This window comes from Loxodonta africana, unplaced genomic scaffold (genome assembly GCF_030014295.1).
Source record: "Loxodonta africana isolate mLoxAfr1 unplaced genomic scaffold, mLoxAfr1.hap2 scaffold_283, whole genome shotgun sequence".
NCBI lineage: Eukaryota > Metazoa > Chordata > Mammalia > Proboscidea > Elephantidae > Loxodonta > Loxodonta africana.
In genome coordinates, this window is record NW_026975006.1 from 90,113 (window position 1) to 107,524 (window position 17,412).

At 40.2% G+C, this 17,412-nt stretch overlaps 1 long non-coding RNA gene across 1 annotated transcript in view; it reads left to right on the forward strand.

The window, feature by feature from the left end:
* The first annotated feature begins 266 nt into the window (after positions 1–266).
* LOC135229360 (uncharacterized) overlaps positions 267–17,412 on the forward strand; it is a 50,978-nt gene continuing 33,832 nt past the window's right edge. The window contains exon 1 of the long non-coding RNA XR_010320143.1: positions 267–349. This is a non-coding gene — a long non-coding RNA (uncharacterized LOC135229360). The remainder of the gene's footprint in view (positions 350–17,412) is intronic.

Genomic DNA, 17,412 nt, shown 5'->3' on the forward strand with positions numbered 1-17,412 from the left:
AGCTGGTGGGTTCCAACGGCCCACCTTTCAGTTAGCCAAGCACTTAACCGTTGTACCTCCAATACTTAACTCTGCATGCGAGTGGGTCCTCTCCTGACGTCTCCTGTCTCCTCACCCCGCACACCTTGGCGTTGTCCTTGCTTCTAGACCCCACCGTCCCCTCTGGAGGCCCAACCCCCCCACGCCCGCCCCACACCCGGGCCGCTGGGCGGGGCCGGCAGCCATGTTCCTCGCCGTCCAGCCAGTTACTCCCGGAAGCCCTGGGACGGGTGGTGAGGGGCCCGGGCCGGATGGCGCGCCTTAGAGAGGATGATGTTCGTGCTGCTTTCCGTGCCGTGTTTTCTGAAAGGTATGAAACTCCGGCAGCTGGCTGGAGGGACCCGCTCCCAGACTGAACAAGCCCGGCCCCTCGAAGGTGTGGAGGGAAGGCGCCGGGAGGGCGGGTCCCAGTCCCAGCACCCCGTGGGCTCCAGAGGTTGGGGAGTCCGGACGTTGGGTTAGCAGCTCGCATCGCCCCCTCCGGCGTACCCCGTCCCGAGTGATCCCCAGGGGCGGACGCGGTGCGGGGCTGGGCGGACGCAGCCACTCTAGGGGCTGCGAGAGGGAGTCTCTGGCCCGGGAGACGCAGCTGGTCTGCGAAATTTGCATCCCCATGGATTTGCGGGGGTGAGGGGGTGGGGGTCCAGCCGCGGGATCCAGCTGCGGAGTGCCCTCAGGCCTGGGGCTTGAAGGGCTTCGGGAGAAAGGCTGTGTCCAGGGCTGCGCCCAGGTCCCTACTCTGCCCGGGGCGGGTTTGCGGGCCAAGCTGGGGGATGGGCGCCTGCCACCCCCCCCGTCCCCCACCTTTTTGAAACTAATTTCACTCAGCATAATGCTTTCCAGGTTTCTCCATGTTATGAAGTGTTTCACAGATTCATCACTGTTCTTTACTGATGCATAGTATTCCATTGTGTGAATATACCATAATTTATCCATTCATCCATTGATGGGCACCTTGGTTGCTTCCATCTTTTTTCTATTGTAAACAGTGCATAGATGTGCATATACCTGCTTGTGTAAAGGCTCTTATTTCTCTAGGATATATTCTGAGGAGTGGGATTGCTGGGTTGTATGGTAGTTGTATTTCTAGCTTTTTAAGGAAGGGCCAAATTGATTTCCAGAGTGGTTGTATACCATTTTACATTCCCACCAGCAGTGTATAAGTGTTCCAGTCTCTCCACAGTCTCTCCAACATTTATTATTTTGTGTGTTTTGGATTAATGCCAGCCTTGTTGGAGTGAGATGGAATCTCATTGTAGTTTTGATTTGCATTTCTCTAATGGCTAATGATCGAGAGCATTTCCTCATGTATCTGTTAGCTGCCTGAATGTCTTCTTTAGTGAAGTGCCTATTCATATCCTTTGCCCATTTTTTAATTGGGTTGTTTGTCTTTTTGTGGTTGAGTTTTAGCAGAGTCATGTAGATTTTAGAGATCAGGCGCCCGGTGGAGATGTCTTACCTGAAAACTTTTTCCCAGTCTGTAGGTGGTCTTTTTATTCTTTTGGTGAAGTCTTTAGATGAGTATAGGTGTTTTTTTTTAAGGAGCTCCCAGTTATCTGGTTTCTCTTCATCATTTTTAGTAATGTTTTGTATTCTGTTTATTCCATGTATTAGGTCTCCTAATGTTGTCCCTATTTTTTCTTCCATGATCTTTATCGTTTTAGATTTTATGTTTAGGTCTTTGATCCATGTGGAGTTAGTTTTTGTGCATGGTGTGTGGTATGGGTCCTGTTTCATTTTTTGCAGATGGATATACAGTTACGCCAGCACCTTTTGTTAAAAAGACTGTCTTCTCCCCAATTAACTGACACTGGGCCTTTGTCAAATATCAGCTGCTCATATGTGGATGGATTTATATCTGGATTCTCAGTTCTGTTCCATTGGTCTATGTGTCTGTTGTACCAATACCAGGCTGTTTTGACTACTGTGGCAGTATAATTGGTTCTAATATCAGGCAGAGTGAGTCCTCCCATTTTGTTCTTTTTTAGTAATGCTTTACTTATCTGCGACTTCTTTCCCTTCCATATGAAGTTGGTGATTTGTTTTTCCATCTTTTTAAAAAATGTCATTGGAATTTGGATCGGAAGTGCATTGTATCTATAGATGGCTTTTAGTAGAATGGACAATTTTACAATGTTGTCTTCCTATCCATGAGCAAGGTATGTTTTTCCAATTACGTAGGTCCCTTTTGGTTCTTTTGCAGTAGTATCTTGTACTTTTCTTGGTATAGCTCTTTTACATTTTTGGTAAGGTTTATTCCTAAGTATTTTATCTTCTTGGGGGCTGCTGTGAATGGTATTCATTTGGTGATTTCCTCTCCAATGTTCTTTTTGTTGATATAGAGGAATCCAACTGATTTTGCAAGTTTATGTTGTAACCTGAAACTCTGCTGAACCCTTCTATTATTAGTTTTAATAGTTTTCTTGAGGATTCCTCAGGGTTTTCTGTGTATAAGATAATGTCGTTGGAAAATAGAGATAATTTTATTTCTTCCTTACCAGTCTGGATGCCCTTTATTTCTTTGTCTAGCCCAGTTGCTCTGGCTAGGACCTCTAGCACAATGTTGAATAAGAGCGGTGATAAAGGGGATCCTGGTCTGTTTCCCGTTCTCAAGGGAAATGCTTTCAGGCTCTCTCCATTTAGGATGATGCTGGGTATTGGCTTTGTATCAATACCCTTTATTATGTTGAGGAATTTTCCTTCTATTCCTATTTTGCTGAGAGTTTTTAACATGAGTGGATGTTGGACTTTGCCAAATGCCTTTTCTGTATCAATTGATAAAATTACGTGGTTCTTGTCTTTTTTTTATGTGGCGGATTACATCAATTGTTTTTCTAATATTGAACCAACCTTGCATACCTGGTATAAATCCTACTTGGTGATGGTGGATTCTTTTTTTGATATGTTGTTGAATTCTATTGGCTAGAATTTTCTTGAGGATTTTTGCATCTATGTTCATGAGGGATATAGGTCTGTAATTTTCTTTATTTGTGTTGTCTTTAGCTGGTTTTGGTATCAGGGTTATGCTGGCTTCATAGAAGGAGTTAGGTAGTATTCCGTCCTTTTCTATGCTTTGAAATACCTTCAGTAGTAGTGGTAAGTCTTCCCTGAAAGTTTGGTAGAACTTTGCAGTGAAGCCGTCAGGGCCAGGGCTTTTTTTTGTTGGGAGTGTTTTGATTACCTTTTCAGTCTCTTTTTTTGTTATGGGTCTATTTAGTTGTTCTACTTCAGTTTGTGTTAGTTTAGGTAGTTAGTGTGTTTCTAGAAATTCATCCATTTTTTCTAGGTTTTCAAATTTGTTAGAGTACAATTTTTTGTAGTAATCTGATATGATTGTTTTAATTTCAGTTGGATCTGTTGTGATATGGCCCATCCCATTTCTTACTCGGATTATTGGTTTCTTTTCCTGTATTTTTTTAGTCAGTCTGGCCAATGGTTTATCAATTTTGTTAATTTTTTCAAAGAAGCAGTTTTTGGCCTTGTTAACTCTTTCAATTGTTTTTCTATTCTCTAATTCATTTAATTTTGCTGTAGTTTTTATTTTTTGCTTTCTTCTGGTGCCTGACAGTTTCCTTTGTTGCTCTCTTTCTGTTTGTTCAAGTTGTAGGGACGGTTCTTTCATTTTGGCTCTTCTTTAATATGTGTGCCTTTATTGATATAAATTGACCTCTGAGCACTGCTTTCACCATGTCCCAAAGGTTTTCACAGGAAGTGTTTTCAGTCTTATCGAATTCTGTGAATTTCTTTATTCCCTCCTTAAGGTCTTCCATATCCCAGTCTTTTTTGAGCAGGGTATTGTGCAGTTTCCAAGCATTTGATTTCTTTTCCCTGGTTTTTCTGTTATTGATTTTTACTTTTATGGTCTTTTGTTCAGAGAAGATGTTTTGTAATATTTCAGTGTTTTGGGTTCTGCAGAGACTTGTTTTATGACCTAATATGTGATCTATTCTAGAGAATGTTTCATGTGCACTAGAAAAGAAATTATAGTTTGCAGCAGTTGGGTGGAGTGTTCTGTATAAGTCTATGAAGTGAAGTTGTTTAATTGTAGCAATTAGATCTTCCGTGTCTCTATTGAGCTTCTTACTGCATTTCCTATCCTTCACCGAGAGTGTTGTGTCGAAGTCTCCTACCATAATTGTGGAGGTGTCTATCTCACTTTTTAATTCTGTTAACGTTTGTTTTATGAATGTTGCGGCTCTATGATTGGGTGCATAAATATTTAATATGGTTATATGTTCCTGGTAAATTGTCCCTTTAATCATTATGTAGTGTCCTTCTTTATCCTTTGTGGTGGATTTAACTTTAAATCCTATTTTGTTGGAAATTAATATTGCCTCTCCTGCTCTTTTTTGATTGTTGTTTGCTTGATATATTTTTATCCATCCTTTCAGTTTTAGTTTATTTGTGTCTCTAAGTCTAAAGCGTGTCTCTTTTAGGCAGCATACAGACTGATCGTGTTTTTTTATCCAGTCTGCAACTTTCTGTCTGTTGATTGGTGAATTTAGCCTATTTACATTAAGTGTAATTATAGATAAGTATGAGTTTAGTGCTTTCATTTTGATGCTTGTTTTTGACAATTTCATTTTTTCATTTACTTTTTTTGTGCTGAGCTTTTCTTTGTAGAATGTGTGTTCCTCCTTTTTATAGTATTTGAATTTATGTTGGTGAGTCGTTATGTTTATCTTGGTTTTTATTTTGAAGTATGGAGTTGTTAGACCTCATTGTGGTTACCTTAATATTTACCCCGGTTTGACTAAGTAAAAACCTAAGTTGTTTAACCCTGTATCACCTTGGTTTCCTCTCCATAAGTAAGATCTATGCCTCCTGTATTTAGTCCCTCTTTTTTGAGTATTGTAATCTTTTACATAATCACATCAATGATTCCCTGTTTTGAGCAATTTTTTTTAATTAATCTTATTTTGTTTTTGTGATTTCCCTATCTGAGTTGATATCAGGATGTTTTGTTCTGTGACCTTGTGTTGTGTTGGTATCTGATATTGATTTTCTGACCAAAGAATTTCCTTTAGTAATTCTTGCAGTTTTGGTTTGGTTTTTGCAAATTCTCTAAGCTTGTGTTTATCTGTAAATATCTTAATTTCACCTTCATATTTTAGAGTTTTGCTGGTTATATGATTCTTGGCTGACAGTTTTACCTCTTTGAGTGCTCAATGTTATCCCACTGCCTTCTTGCCTGCGTGGTTTCTGCCGAGTAGTGCAAAGTTATTGATTCTCCTTTGTAGGTAACTTTTCGTTTATCCTTGGGTGCTTTTTAAATTTTTCTTTATCTTTGGTTTTGGCAGGTTTGATGATATGTCTTGGTGATTTTCTTTTGGGATCTAGTATGAGGTTCGATGAGCATCTTGGATAGATATCTTTTCATCTTTCATGATGCCTGGGAATTTTTCTGCCAACAGATCTTCCACTATTCTCTCTGTATTTTGTGTTATCCCTCCCTGTTCTGGAACTCCAATCATACGCAAATTATTTTTGATAGAGTCCCCCATGATTCTTAGGGTTTCTTCATAGTTTTAAATTCTATTTGATTTTTCTTCAACTATATTTGTGTCAATTGCCTTATCCTGCAGTTCCCCCACTCTGCATTCCAGTTCCTCGAGTCTGTTCCTCTGACTTCCTCTTGAGCTGTCTGATTCTGTGACTTTATTGTTACTCTTTTGGATTTCTGAATGCTCTCTCTCTATGGATTCTTACAGCTTATTAATTTTTTCACTATGTTCTTGAATAATCTTTTGGATGTCTTCAACTGCTTTATCCGTATATTCCTTGGCTTTTTCTGTAGATTGCCTTATTTCATTTGTGAGGTCATTCCTGATGTCTTGAAGCATTCTGTATACAATTTTTTTGTATTCTACATTTGGCAATTCTAGGAATGTATCTACATCCAGGAATGATTTTGATTCTTTGATTTAGGGGTTTGTAGAAGCAATCATGGTCTACTTCTTCATGTGATTTGATTTCGACTGCTGTCTCTGAGCCATCTATAAGACATTGTAATATTTTCTTTTATATTTGCTCACTGAGTCTTATCTCTTGTTTTGTTTTGTTACAAGACACCCAGATGTGCTACTAGATTGTGGTATCGTGATTGCTGTAGCTTTTGAATCACTTACGTCCTATTACCAGCTTGCCTGAGCTGTTACCAGGTATGTAAGTGTATGAGTCCATTCACTATTCTTGAATAGAATCAGCTCAGGTGTCCTGATATGTGGTCACCTAGTGTGTGGTATAGGCTCTCACCTATTATCTTAGAGGAGTAGTGGTGATGGTTGTATGCACCAGTTTCTATTAGTGTCAGGGGGTCACATTTCGAGGAGGGCAGGATGCTGAGAGCCTTCCTTCAAGTGTCAGTGAGGTAGGTGTGACTCTGTTCTCTAGAGTGCTCTGGTGGGTGAGCTCTGCAGCTGTATCTTAGGCACCCAATGCTTGGGTAGGCGTCACTATTCTCAGACCCCTCTAGCAGGTGGCTAGGTGATGTGGGTGGAGTCTCAGCCCTCAGTTCGCTGGTGTGGATCAGTGAGGGCTCTGTTTAATAGGTAGAGTGTTATCTGACCTCCAAAACTTGCCTTTCCACTGCGGAGCTAAAACAATTATGGTGAGATCTCTATCAGAATTGCCTTTGCATTATAATAGCCACCTAGTTACCTGTAGGGTGAAAGCCAAAGACTATGGGTCTGTTAATGCCTGGATGGAGCTGATTGTGTATTGTTAATTTCAGTTTAGGGAAGTCAGGGAAGGATTTTTTCTTTGATGGTTAAATGCTGCTTTTCTCAGGCCAGGAGAATGGGTTAGAAAAGAAAGAAGAAAAAAAATCAAGCAGTGCACTTCACCCTCTGGCACAGAGAATTCCAATGTTAATGAAGCTGGCTGGGGCAATGAGAGGTGGAATCAGATATATAGAAGAGAGTAGCCTGGCAAAATATACAAAGTTACTTATGTTGTTTGGTGAGGACTGTTTTTTCTGAGATTCCAGAGCATTGTGTAGCTTGTGTGTGCTGGCTGGATCCCTGCTGAGACTGTCCCAGAGGCTTAGGGCTCCGTCCATGCTCACACCATCTCAGGAAGCCGCAATCAGCTCCCCCACACTTAGTCCCAAGCCCAGCACCAAGGTTTCCTTTCTGGGACGCTGCACTCCAGGCTCCAAAACCAGTCGCTGCTTCCCCGTGGTTTTTCATTTCCCTGTCAGCCGCATCTGTGTGGAGCCTGCATGTGCTGCCTGGGTCCCCTCTGAGGTTGGTCCTGAGGGTTAGGCCTACATCTGTGCTTCCCTGTCTCAGTAAGCCACAATCAGCCCCACCACTCTGGCACCACGGAACCGCGAGGGCTCAAGGCTGCGGCATGGGACACTGGCTCCGGAAGTGGTCCCTGCTGCAGTGTGGCTTTTTGCTCCCCTGTCACTCAGGTCAACTCCTTAGTTCTGTGTTTGATGGTCAGGGTTTGTAGATTGTCCTTTATGTAATTGATTCACTTGTTTTTTTGAGTCTTTGTTTCCAGAGGGATAAGCGGAAGCTTCTACTTAGTCAGCCCAGTCAGCCATCTTGGTCCTGCTCCTGTGTCTGCCTCTTTATGTGATTTGATATTGACTGTTGTCTCTGAGCAATCTGTAAGTTATTGTATCAGTTTATTTTATGCTTGCTTTTTGTATCCTAGCTTCTTGCTTTGTTTAGTTTTGGTATACCCAAATAAGCTGCTTGAGTGCACTAGGTTGATTATTTTCACCCTTGAAGCTCTAATGTGCTATCACCAGATGGCTAGCACTGTTACCAGGTATATGAGCCTAGGAGTTCATTTACTTTTCTTGTATGGATTCAACTCAGGTGCCCAGGTAGTTGGTCATAAAGTGTAAGGTACAGGCTCTGTCCTACAGTCTTAGAGGGGGAGGGGTTATTGGTGTAGGCAGAAGTATCTGGCTGCAGTAGGGGGTCAGAGTCTGATCAAGGCAGGGGTCTGACACCTGTGCTCTGAGTGTCTGTGAGGAAAGTGCATCCCTGTTCTGTAGAGCACACGGGTGGGTTCTGCAGAAGGGCGATGGGTACCCAATGCTTTTGGTTGTAAGTTCTGGGCGGTACTACTTATCCTTGGAGCCCTGTCACAGGTGGCTAGGTATTATGGGTGGAGCCACCAGTCCTTAGGCCCCTGATGTGGGTAGGTGAAGACCCTGTTTAACAGGCAAAGCAGTGTCAAACATCAAACACCCATCTTTCCACCGTCCAGCTGAAACAGTTGCAGTCTGGCGACAAGGGCCTAGTCTCCCGAAATGGGCCCACACAGGTCCATGCTGGGGTGAAAGGTATTCAAAGCCCATGGACTGTCTGTGCCTGAACAAGAGCTGCTTCTGTCCTGAGCTCCCCAGCTTAATTGAGCTGGCAGATTATCTTTCCCCCAGTTGTGAACTTACACCTTCTTCAAGGATGGAAAAATGGCTCAGAGTGGTACCAGGGCCTATCTCAGGCCCAGGGAAGTTGACAGCCACTGAAGCCGGCTTGGGGGCTGGGGGCGTGGTAAAATAAGCACAAGTAATTAGCTTTTGCCGAGAGTGTCGTTCTTCTCTTGTTCTGGAGGTGTGAGTAATCTGTGCAACTTGCTGTCTTTCCCTGAGCGAAGCGCCTCTGGAACGCTACTGCCAGCCCCACTGCAGTCGCTCCAGGGAACGGTGCCTGAGGATTCCTGGCTATTCAGGTCCAGTAACTCCTCTCCGCTTCTGAATAGTCTCTCCCTCCCCCTGCCACTGAGTCCATTTTCTAACTTTGCCTTTGATGTTCAGGGCTCCTAGCTTGTCATAAATATAATCGCTTCACTTGTTTTTTTGGGTCTTTTTTGTAAGAGGGATCACTGGCAGCGTCTCAGTACTCTGCTGTCTTGGCTTCGCCTCTCTAATATAATCAACCATTTTTTTAAAAGAGAAAGAAAAGTGAAACCTGTAGAAACAACAAATAACAGAATGAGATCCACAGAAAAACTAGATATTGGAGCTATCAGACAAAGACACTGAAATAACTCTATTAAATTCAAAGAAATAAAGGGAAGACTTGGAAATTTGGCAAAAAACTAGAAACTAAGAAAACGATCAACTTAGAAAGTCAACTGAAAACTATAGCTGAAGTTAAAATCTTAATGTATGTATATAACAGCAGATTACAAATGCTGAAGAGAGATTTAGTGAACTGGAAGATATGTTGGAAGAAAATAGAGGCATAGAGAAAAGGAAAAATATATATAATATAAAAAGGAATAAGATACAGAGAATACAATGAGAATATTTAGCATAAGATACTTTAAGAAGGAAGAAAAAGAATGAGGCAGAAAAACTGAGATTATGGCTGAGAATTTTCTTCAAATGATTAAAGATATCAAGTCACAGATCCTAGAAGACTAACAAAACCCAAACCAAAAAAAAAAAAAAAAAACAAAGCCACTGCCGTCGAGTCGATTCCGACTCAAAGCAACCTTATAGGACAGAGTAGAACTGCTTCGTAGAGTTTCCAAGGAGCGCCTGGTGGATTCGAACTGCTGACCTTTTGCTTAGCAGCCATAACACTTAACCACTACGCCACGAGGATTTCCTTATAAGACCCATGTAGGGTAAATAGAAAGAAATTCATATCTACATACATCATAGTAGGACTGCTGAAGCTAAAGACAAAAAAAACCCACAAAAACCAATTTAACACTACTGAAAGAATTGAAGAGATTATCTTTAAAGGACAAAAAAAAAAAACTGACTGATGACTTCTCTACAGAAATAGTGAAAACCCTAAGACAATAAGATGACATATTTAAATTATAGAGAGAAAATACATGGCAACCCAGAACTCTATGCTGAGGAAAAACATCATGAATGAGCAAAGACCTTTTGTTTTCAGACAAACAAAACCTTGATAAGTTAACATCAGCATGCCCACATTAAAGAAAATTACAAAGGTATTCTTCAAGCAGAAAGAAAATAAGGTGAAAGGCTTAAGATGCAAGAAGGAATGAAAGTTAATGAAATGGGTAAAAATAGATGATTACTGACTGCATGACATAATAAGAATAGACTTTATTGGGTTTAAAATATGTAAGAATTTAAAATGTTAAGATAACTACAGCATTTTGACTTTTATGGCTTTATGATCAGGAAACATGCTGTGTAATATTTTGATGTTTTGGATTCTCTTAATGCTTGCTTTGTGGCCTAATACGTGGTCTATTCTCAAGAATGCTCCATGAGCGTTAGAAAAGAAAGTTTACTTGACTACCGTTGGGTAAAGTGTTGTGTTTAAGTCTATGAGATCAAGTTGGCCGATTGTGGTATTTAGATCTTCCATGTCTTTATTGAGCTTGTTTATGGATATCCTGTCATCGGAAGTGGTATGTTGAAGTCTTCTACTATTATTGTGGAGCTATTTCTCTTTTCAATGCTGTTTGAGTTTGTTTTATGTCTTTTGGAGCCCTGTCATTGGGTATATAAGTATTTATTATGATTTTGTCCTCCTGGTATAAAAAAAAAAAAAAATTTTTTTTTTTTATTGACCCTTTTATCATTATATAGTGTATTTCCTTGTCCTTTGTGGCGGAGTTTAGTTTAAAGCCTGTTTTATAAGAGATTAATATTGCCACTCTTATTTTTTATTGTTGTCTGCTTGATTTATATATATATATGTTTCCATTCTTTGAGATTTATTTAATGTCTTTGAGTCTATGGTGTGTCTCTTGCAGTCTGCATACAGATGGATCATGTTTTTTCATCCATTCTGCTACTCTCTGTCTCCTTATTGGTGCAATTAAACCATTTACATTTACTGTAATTTTTCATAGTTATGAGTTTAATGCTGTCGTTTTCATCTTTTTCGTGTATGTCTTGTTGACATTCTCCTTATTCCACTTAATTTTCTCTGTTGAGTCGTTCTTCTTTGTGCATTTTCTTTCCATCCTCTTCATTTTTGTTGCCTTTGTATTTACTGCTAATTAATTTTTTTCTGTGCTGAATCGTTTTTCTTTTTAGTCTTTCATCTTTTTCCTTGTTGTTGCTTTTGTATTTGCCGAAAATTTATGTTTTCCTTGTTTTTTTTTTATTTTAATGTGTAGGATTGTTCGTTTCCTTTGGGTTATCTTAACATTTACCTCTGTTTTTCTAAATTTAATCCAATCTTTTATTTCTTTATATCGTCTTGACTTCCTCTCCATATGAAAGATCTATGACTACATTATTTAGTCTCTCTTTTTTGTCTTAATATTGTCATCTTTTACAGATCGATGTCTCTGTTTCTATATTTTCAGTGTTTTAGCTTGGATTTATTTGTGACGTCCCTATGTGGGTTGATATGTGGTAGTTCTGTCCCGTGTTCTAATCTTGGGTTGTTAGCTGATGTTATTGATTTTCTACCTGGAGAACTCCCTTTATTATTTCTTGTCATATCGGTTAGGTTTTTAAAAATTCCCTAAACTTCTGCTTATCTGGAAAGGTCCTTATTTCACCGTCATATTTGAGAGACAGTTTTGCTGGATATATAATTCTTGTCAGGGAATTTTTTTTTTTTTTTTTCCTTCAGGGCTTTGTATATGTCCTTCTTGCCTGCATGGTTTCTGCTGAGTAGTCCGAGCTTAGTCTTACTGACCCTTTTTTTTAGGTGACTTTCTGTTTTGTTTTGTTTTTTTCTGTTTATCCCTAGGTACTCTTAAAATTCTCTCTTTATATTTGGTTTTGGCAAGCAAGATTATAATATGTCCTGGTGACTTTATCTTGGCATCTACCTTGCGTGGGGTTCAGTAGGCATCTTGGGTAGATATCTTCTTATCTTTCACAAGATCAGCGAAGTTTTTAGCCAAGAAGTCTTCAACAATTCTCACTGTGTTTTCTGTTATCCCTCCACCCCCCGCCCCGATTCTGGTGTTCCAATCACTCTTGATAGAGTCCCGCATAATTCTTAGAGTTTCTTCAATTAAAAAAAATTACTTTATCAGATTTTTCCTCAAATAAGTTGGTGTCAGGTGCTTTATCTTCAGTCTCACTAATTCTGACTTCCAGTGCCTCAATTCTGCTCCTCTCATTTTCTATTGGGTTGTCTAATTCTGAAATTTTATTGTTACTCTTTTGGATTTGCTTGCTGTCTTTGTATGGATTCTTGCAGCCTGTTACATTTGTCATTATACTCTTGTCTAACCTTCTTAAGTTCCTCTATTGTTTTATCTGTGTGTTCCTTGGCTTGTTCTTCGTTTTGCCTGATCTCCTCCTGGATCTCTTGAAGAGCTCGGTCTCTTAATCTTTTAAATTCTTCCTGCAGTAATTCCTGGAATTTCTCTTCATTTGGAAGATTTCTTGATTTGTTGTTTTGGGAGCTTCCTGAATCCATCATGGTCTGCCTCTTTATGTTATTTGATATTTACACTTGTCTCTGAGCCATTAGTGAGTTATTATATTCATTTATTTTATGTTTGCTTGCTGAGTCGGAATCTACTTGATGGCACTGGGTTTGTTTTTGTTTTTTTCTTTTTTTTTTGGTGTACTGTGTCCTAGCTTCTTGTTTTATTTTGATATGCCCAAATAGGCTGCTTGGGTGAGCTAGTTTGGCATGTGGTGTAGGCTCTCACCTACAGTCCTGCATAGACAGGGTTGATTGGTGTAGGTACAGGTGTCTGGCTACTGTGGGGGGAATGACTGCCCCTGAGTGTCTGGGAGGAAAGCATGTCCCTGTTCCCTAGAGCACATAGGTGGGTGGGCTTTGTAGCCAGACCATGGGCACCCAATGCTGTTGGTTGTAAGGACTGGGATTCACCACTTATTCTTGGACTCCTGAATTGTGTGGCTAGGTGGCATGGGTGGAGCCACCAACCCTCAAGTCACTGATGTGGGTAGGTGAGGACTCTGCTTAATTGGCAGAAAGTTGTCAAATATCACGAATCTGCCACTCCGCTTTATAACTGATACAGTTGAAAATAGGCTTCAGGTATGTACCCTGTCGTAGTGTGCTAATGAGGGCCTATGCTGTTGAAATGGGCCTACACAGATCTATGCAAGGGTGAAAGGCATTCAAAGTCCTTGGACCCCTTATGTCTGTGCCTTCCCTAAGTTCCTGGCTTAGGGAAGCTGGCAGATTATTTTTTGTTGTTTGTTCTTGCTCCAAGGCATGTGATAGTTCCTACTTCTGGCCCAGGGCACCCAGAAATAGCTGAAGCTGGTCCAAGACTAAAAACAGAGAGGGAGGAAGCAGGTAAATGGGAGAGATGTTCTTCCCAAAGGGGATGATTTTTGATTTGTGTGGCATTTTAAATACATGTACTTATCTTTTGCCAACTTAGCACTGCTTTTCACTGGTTCTCGAAGCTTGTGTAGACTTTCCACCACTCGATCTCTTCTGATGTGAAAAACATGTCCCGAGCATCACTGCTTGCCTCACCACACATGCCATCCAATCCAGCCTGCAGGGTGCTGGTTTCTGCCTGGTCAGGTCTGTCAGCATCTCACTGCTTCTGAACCATATCCCCCTCGCCGTGCCACTAAGTCCAATTCTGTAACTTCACCTTTGATGTTCAGGGCTCCTAGATTGTCATATATAATCGATTTACTTCTCTGGGTCTTTGTTATAAGAGGGGCTACACAAAGCATCTGACTACTCTGCCATCTTGGCCCCACCCCCTACAAGAGACATTTTTCATCACATTCCTGAATCTGACCCTATCAGAGAAACTTATCTCTGAGAAAATGAAATAGGGATGAGGCAGTAGGCAGAACAAACCCGTTGGGTTGGAGTCGATTCTGATGCATAATGACCCTACAGATCAGAGTAGAACTGCCTCATCGGGTTTTCAAGGAGCAGCTGTTGCATTTGAACTACTGGGCCAGAGTATATTTGGAGCACTGGTGGTGCAGTGGTTAAGAACTCAGCTGCTAACCAAAAGCTTGGCAGTTCGAATACATTAGCTGCTCCATGGAAACCCTATGGGGGCAATTCTACTCTGTCCTATAGCGTGGCTATGTGTTGAAATCAATTCACCAGTAGTGGGTTTGGTTTTTTGGTTTACACGCCTACATGAGTAAAATTTGTTTTGAATCTCTAAACTTAATTCTAAAGTAAGAATGAAATTGTAGCACTTCTCCATAAAGTTTTGTCTTAAGTCATCAGGATAAAAACAAAACCCACTGCCGTCGAGTCGATTCTGACTCATCCCGACCCTGTAGGACAGAGTAGAACTGCCCGATAGAGTTTCCAAGGAGCGCCTGGTAGATTTGAACTGCTGTCCTCTTGGTTAGCAGTCGTAGCACTTACCCGCTGTGCCACCAGGGTATCCTCATCAGAATAAGCCTGTGCTAATTTATTAGGTACCTTCAGGAATTCTTCATCATTTATATTCATGTTAAGAAGGAAAAAAATATCAGAAAGAACTTCATACATCATCATCCTTCATTTCATGGAAGATTCAAGTGTGTCAGTGATGGTGGTTATGTGAAATTGATCTCTGGCCCTCAGTACTTCTGGAGCATTTCTGTCATTTACTTGTTTCTTTTAATGCTTCTGCAACAATAAACTGCTTGATAATCAGTATTTGGCAGTATTTGTTTTATTGTGTTTTCAAAATATTCTCTTAAGTAAATATCTTGTTAATAGCTGGTAGAGATCTATGCATGCCTATAAATTTACTTCTGAATCTTGGAGGATTGACTCGTGAGATGAAAATGATGGAATATATTATTTTACATAACAAACATAAATATATGGGCTGTGTTTCCATTTTGTTGGCGACGTTTTAAGCTTCTGTTCTGGTATCTCCTTTTTGTGACTGGTCTTCAGCAATATTCTCTATGGCACCTAGAATCTGAGTGTGTGAGTCCAGGATTGAGCTCGTTGCTCTAGCATGTGCTTCTCAGTGGGTATTAGAAAGACATTTTAATGCTGATCATTGCCTATGAACAGCTCATTGGTGAATAGAGATGGCAAAAAATTTGTAAAATATCTGAATAGAAGAAAAAAATCTTTTTTTTTTTGACAAAAATCTCTTGTATTACATCCTACAAAATTAAGTGAATATGCAGCACCTTGGTATGAAAATGGCATATTCATTACATTCCAGAATTTTCTGTTGCATGCCTTTATAATGCAGTGACATTTCCCAGCATTGTCATAGGATTGGTCTCTGCACTTAGAAAAATCAATTTTGCAAACTTCGTCTAATTAGTGAAACACTTGGTTTGCAATGTCTTTGAGGGCTAACGCGATGTGTTCTCCTGACTCACTTGGTGCATGTTATGCCTTCTTTCCCTCAAGTTTCTTCAGTTTGTAATGGAAATGTCTAGCTTGTGCCTTTTATGCCATTGTACCTTTGGAAGCAGTTAACTTGTGTCCTCGATTTCACAGATGAAGAGGGATTTTTGAAGTTTGGACTTGGACTTGATTTAAGACTTTTTCTATGCTATGATGGGATGAGGAAACCCTGGTGGCGTAGGGGTTAAGTGCTACGGCTGCGAACCAAAAGGTCGGCAGTTCGAATCTGCCAGGCGCTCCTTGGAAACTCTATGGGGAAGTTCTACTCTGTCTTATAGGGTCGCTATGAGTCAGAATCGACTGGACGGCAGTGGGTTTGGTTTTGGTTTCTGATGGGATGAATATGTTTTCCATTTTCAAGAATGTGATTTTGGGGGAGCCAAAGGGTTTAAAGGGTAGAATGTCATGGATTGAATTATGTCCCCCCAAAATGTGTGTATAAACTTGGATAGGCCATGTGAGGTTGTCCTCCATTTTGTGATGGTAATTTTATGTTGAGAGGATTAGGGTGGGATTTTAACACCTCCCTGATCTGAGATACAGGGAGTTTCCCTAGAGTGTGGCCTGCACCACCTTTTATCTCTCAGGAGATGAAAGGATAGAGAGTTGGGGACCTCATCCTCCCAAGAGCAGAGCATATCCTTTGGACCCGGGGTCCCTGCGCCTGAGAAGCTCCTTGACCATGGGAAGATGGAGGACAAGGACCTTCTTCCAGAATCAACAGAGAGAGAAAACCTTCCCCTGGAGCTGACGTCCTGAATTTGGACTTGTAACCTGCTAGACTGTGAGAAAATAAATTTCTCTTTGTTAAAGCCATCCACTTATGGTATCTGTTGTGGCAGCACTAGATGACTAAGGCAGCGATGATTTTAGCTTCTGTTTTGGAGTTTCCTTTCTGTATCTGGTCTTCAGCAATATTCTGTGTGGCGCCTAGAATTGTACTTGTTGCTATAGCATGTGCTTCCCAATGTGTATTAGACATTTTAATGCTCAATCATTGCCTGAATGTGTTTTAAGAACAGCTCATCAGTGAGTAGAGGTGGCAAAAAATTTGTAAAGGAACTGAATATTAGAAAAAACATGAATTGCTTTTGGACAAAAAAAACTATTGTGATACATCCTACAAAATTAAGTGAATGTGCAGCACCTTGGTATGGAAATGGCATATTAATTTCATTCCAGAATTTTCTGTTGTATGCCTTTATAATGCAGTGACGTAATGGCAGCATTGTCATAGGATTGGTCTCTGCACTTAGAAAAATCAATTTTGCAAACTTCACATAATTAGTGAAACACTTGCTTTGCAATGTCTTTACCAGTATGATTTTTTAAGCTAGTAAATGTGATAAATCACCACACAGGTTTTCTATCTGTTGGAGATACGGATCTTTAAACAATACTTAGCTGGCTTGTATGAGAAGGCTCAGAAGTGGAATCCACAGACAAAATAAAATATCGAGCTATACTTATTTCACTGACAGTAGTTGATTGAACTTCATCACTTATCAAGATTATAAATTTTTTACACATTATTTTAGAATTATGGGATGGATTGCCCTTTCCTGTGTTACCGTGTTTTGAGATGTGACTTGCTAAAAATAGATCAAATGAGCAACAAGTTGAAGTCAACTTTAAAATTTTCCATTTTGTGGGGACCCAAAGACTTCATTTATTTTTCACGAAGATAGTCCACATTCAGTGATTGTTAGGACAACAACGACACATTACAAAATGGCTTTTCAATACTGATGTTCATTAATTTGTGATTCCAGTTCATAAATTAAGCCATAACAATGTGTTTGGTTTAAATATGATAACATAATCTTTGTGAATTGAACTATTTTCATGTTTACCGATCCTATTCAATTTGCACCAATTGCTAAATTCATCTGTAACAATTCGAGAATTAAATGAGGATGACGGGTTTGTTTTTTTGTTTAGTAGGTTTGCAAACAAAACAATACAGGGAGCCGACTGATGGAGATTGCAGTAGCCACCCCCTCTTATAATTTTCATCATTAACTTTGCACTCTAGAAAAAATTCTGGCTACAGAACTTCGTTTACCGTCCAGGAATTTTCAACACAAATTTACAAGTGGACAACTGTGATGTTGACAAT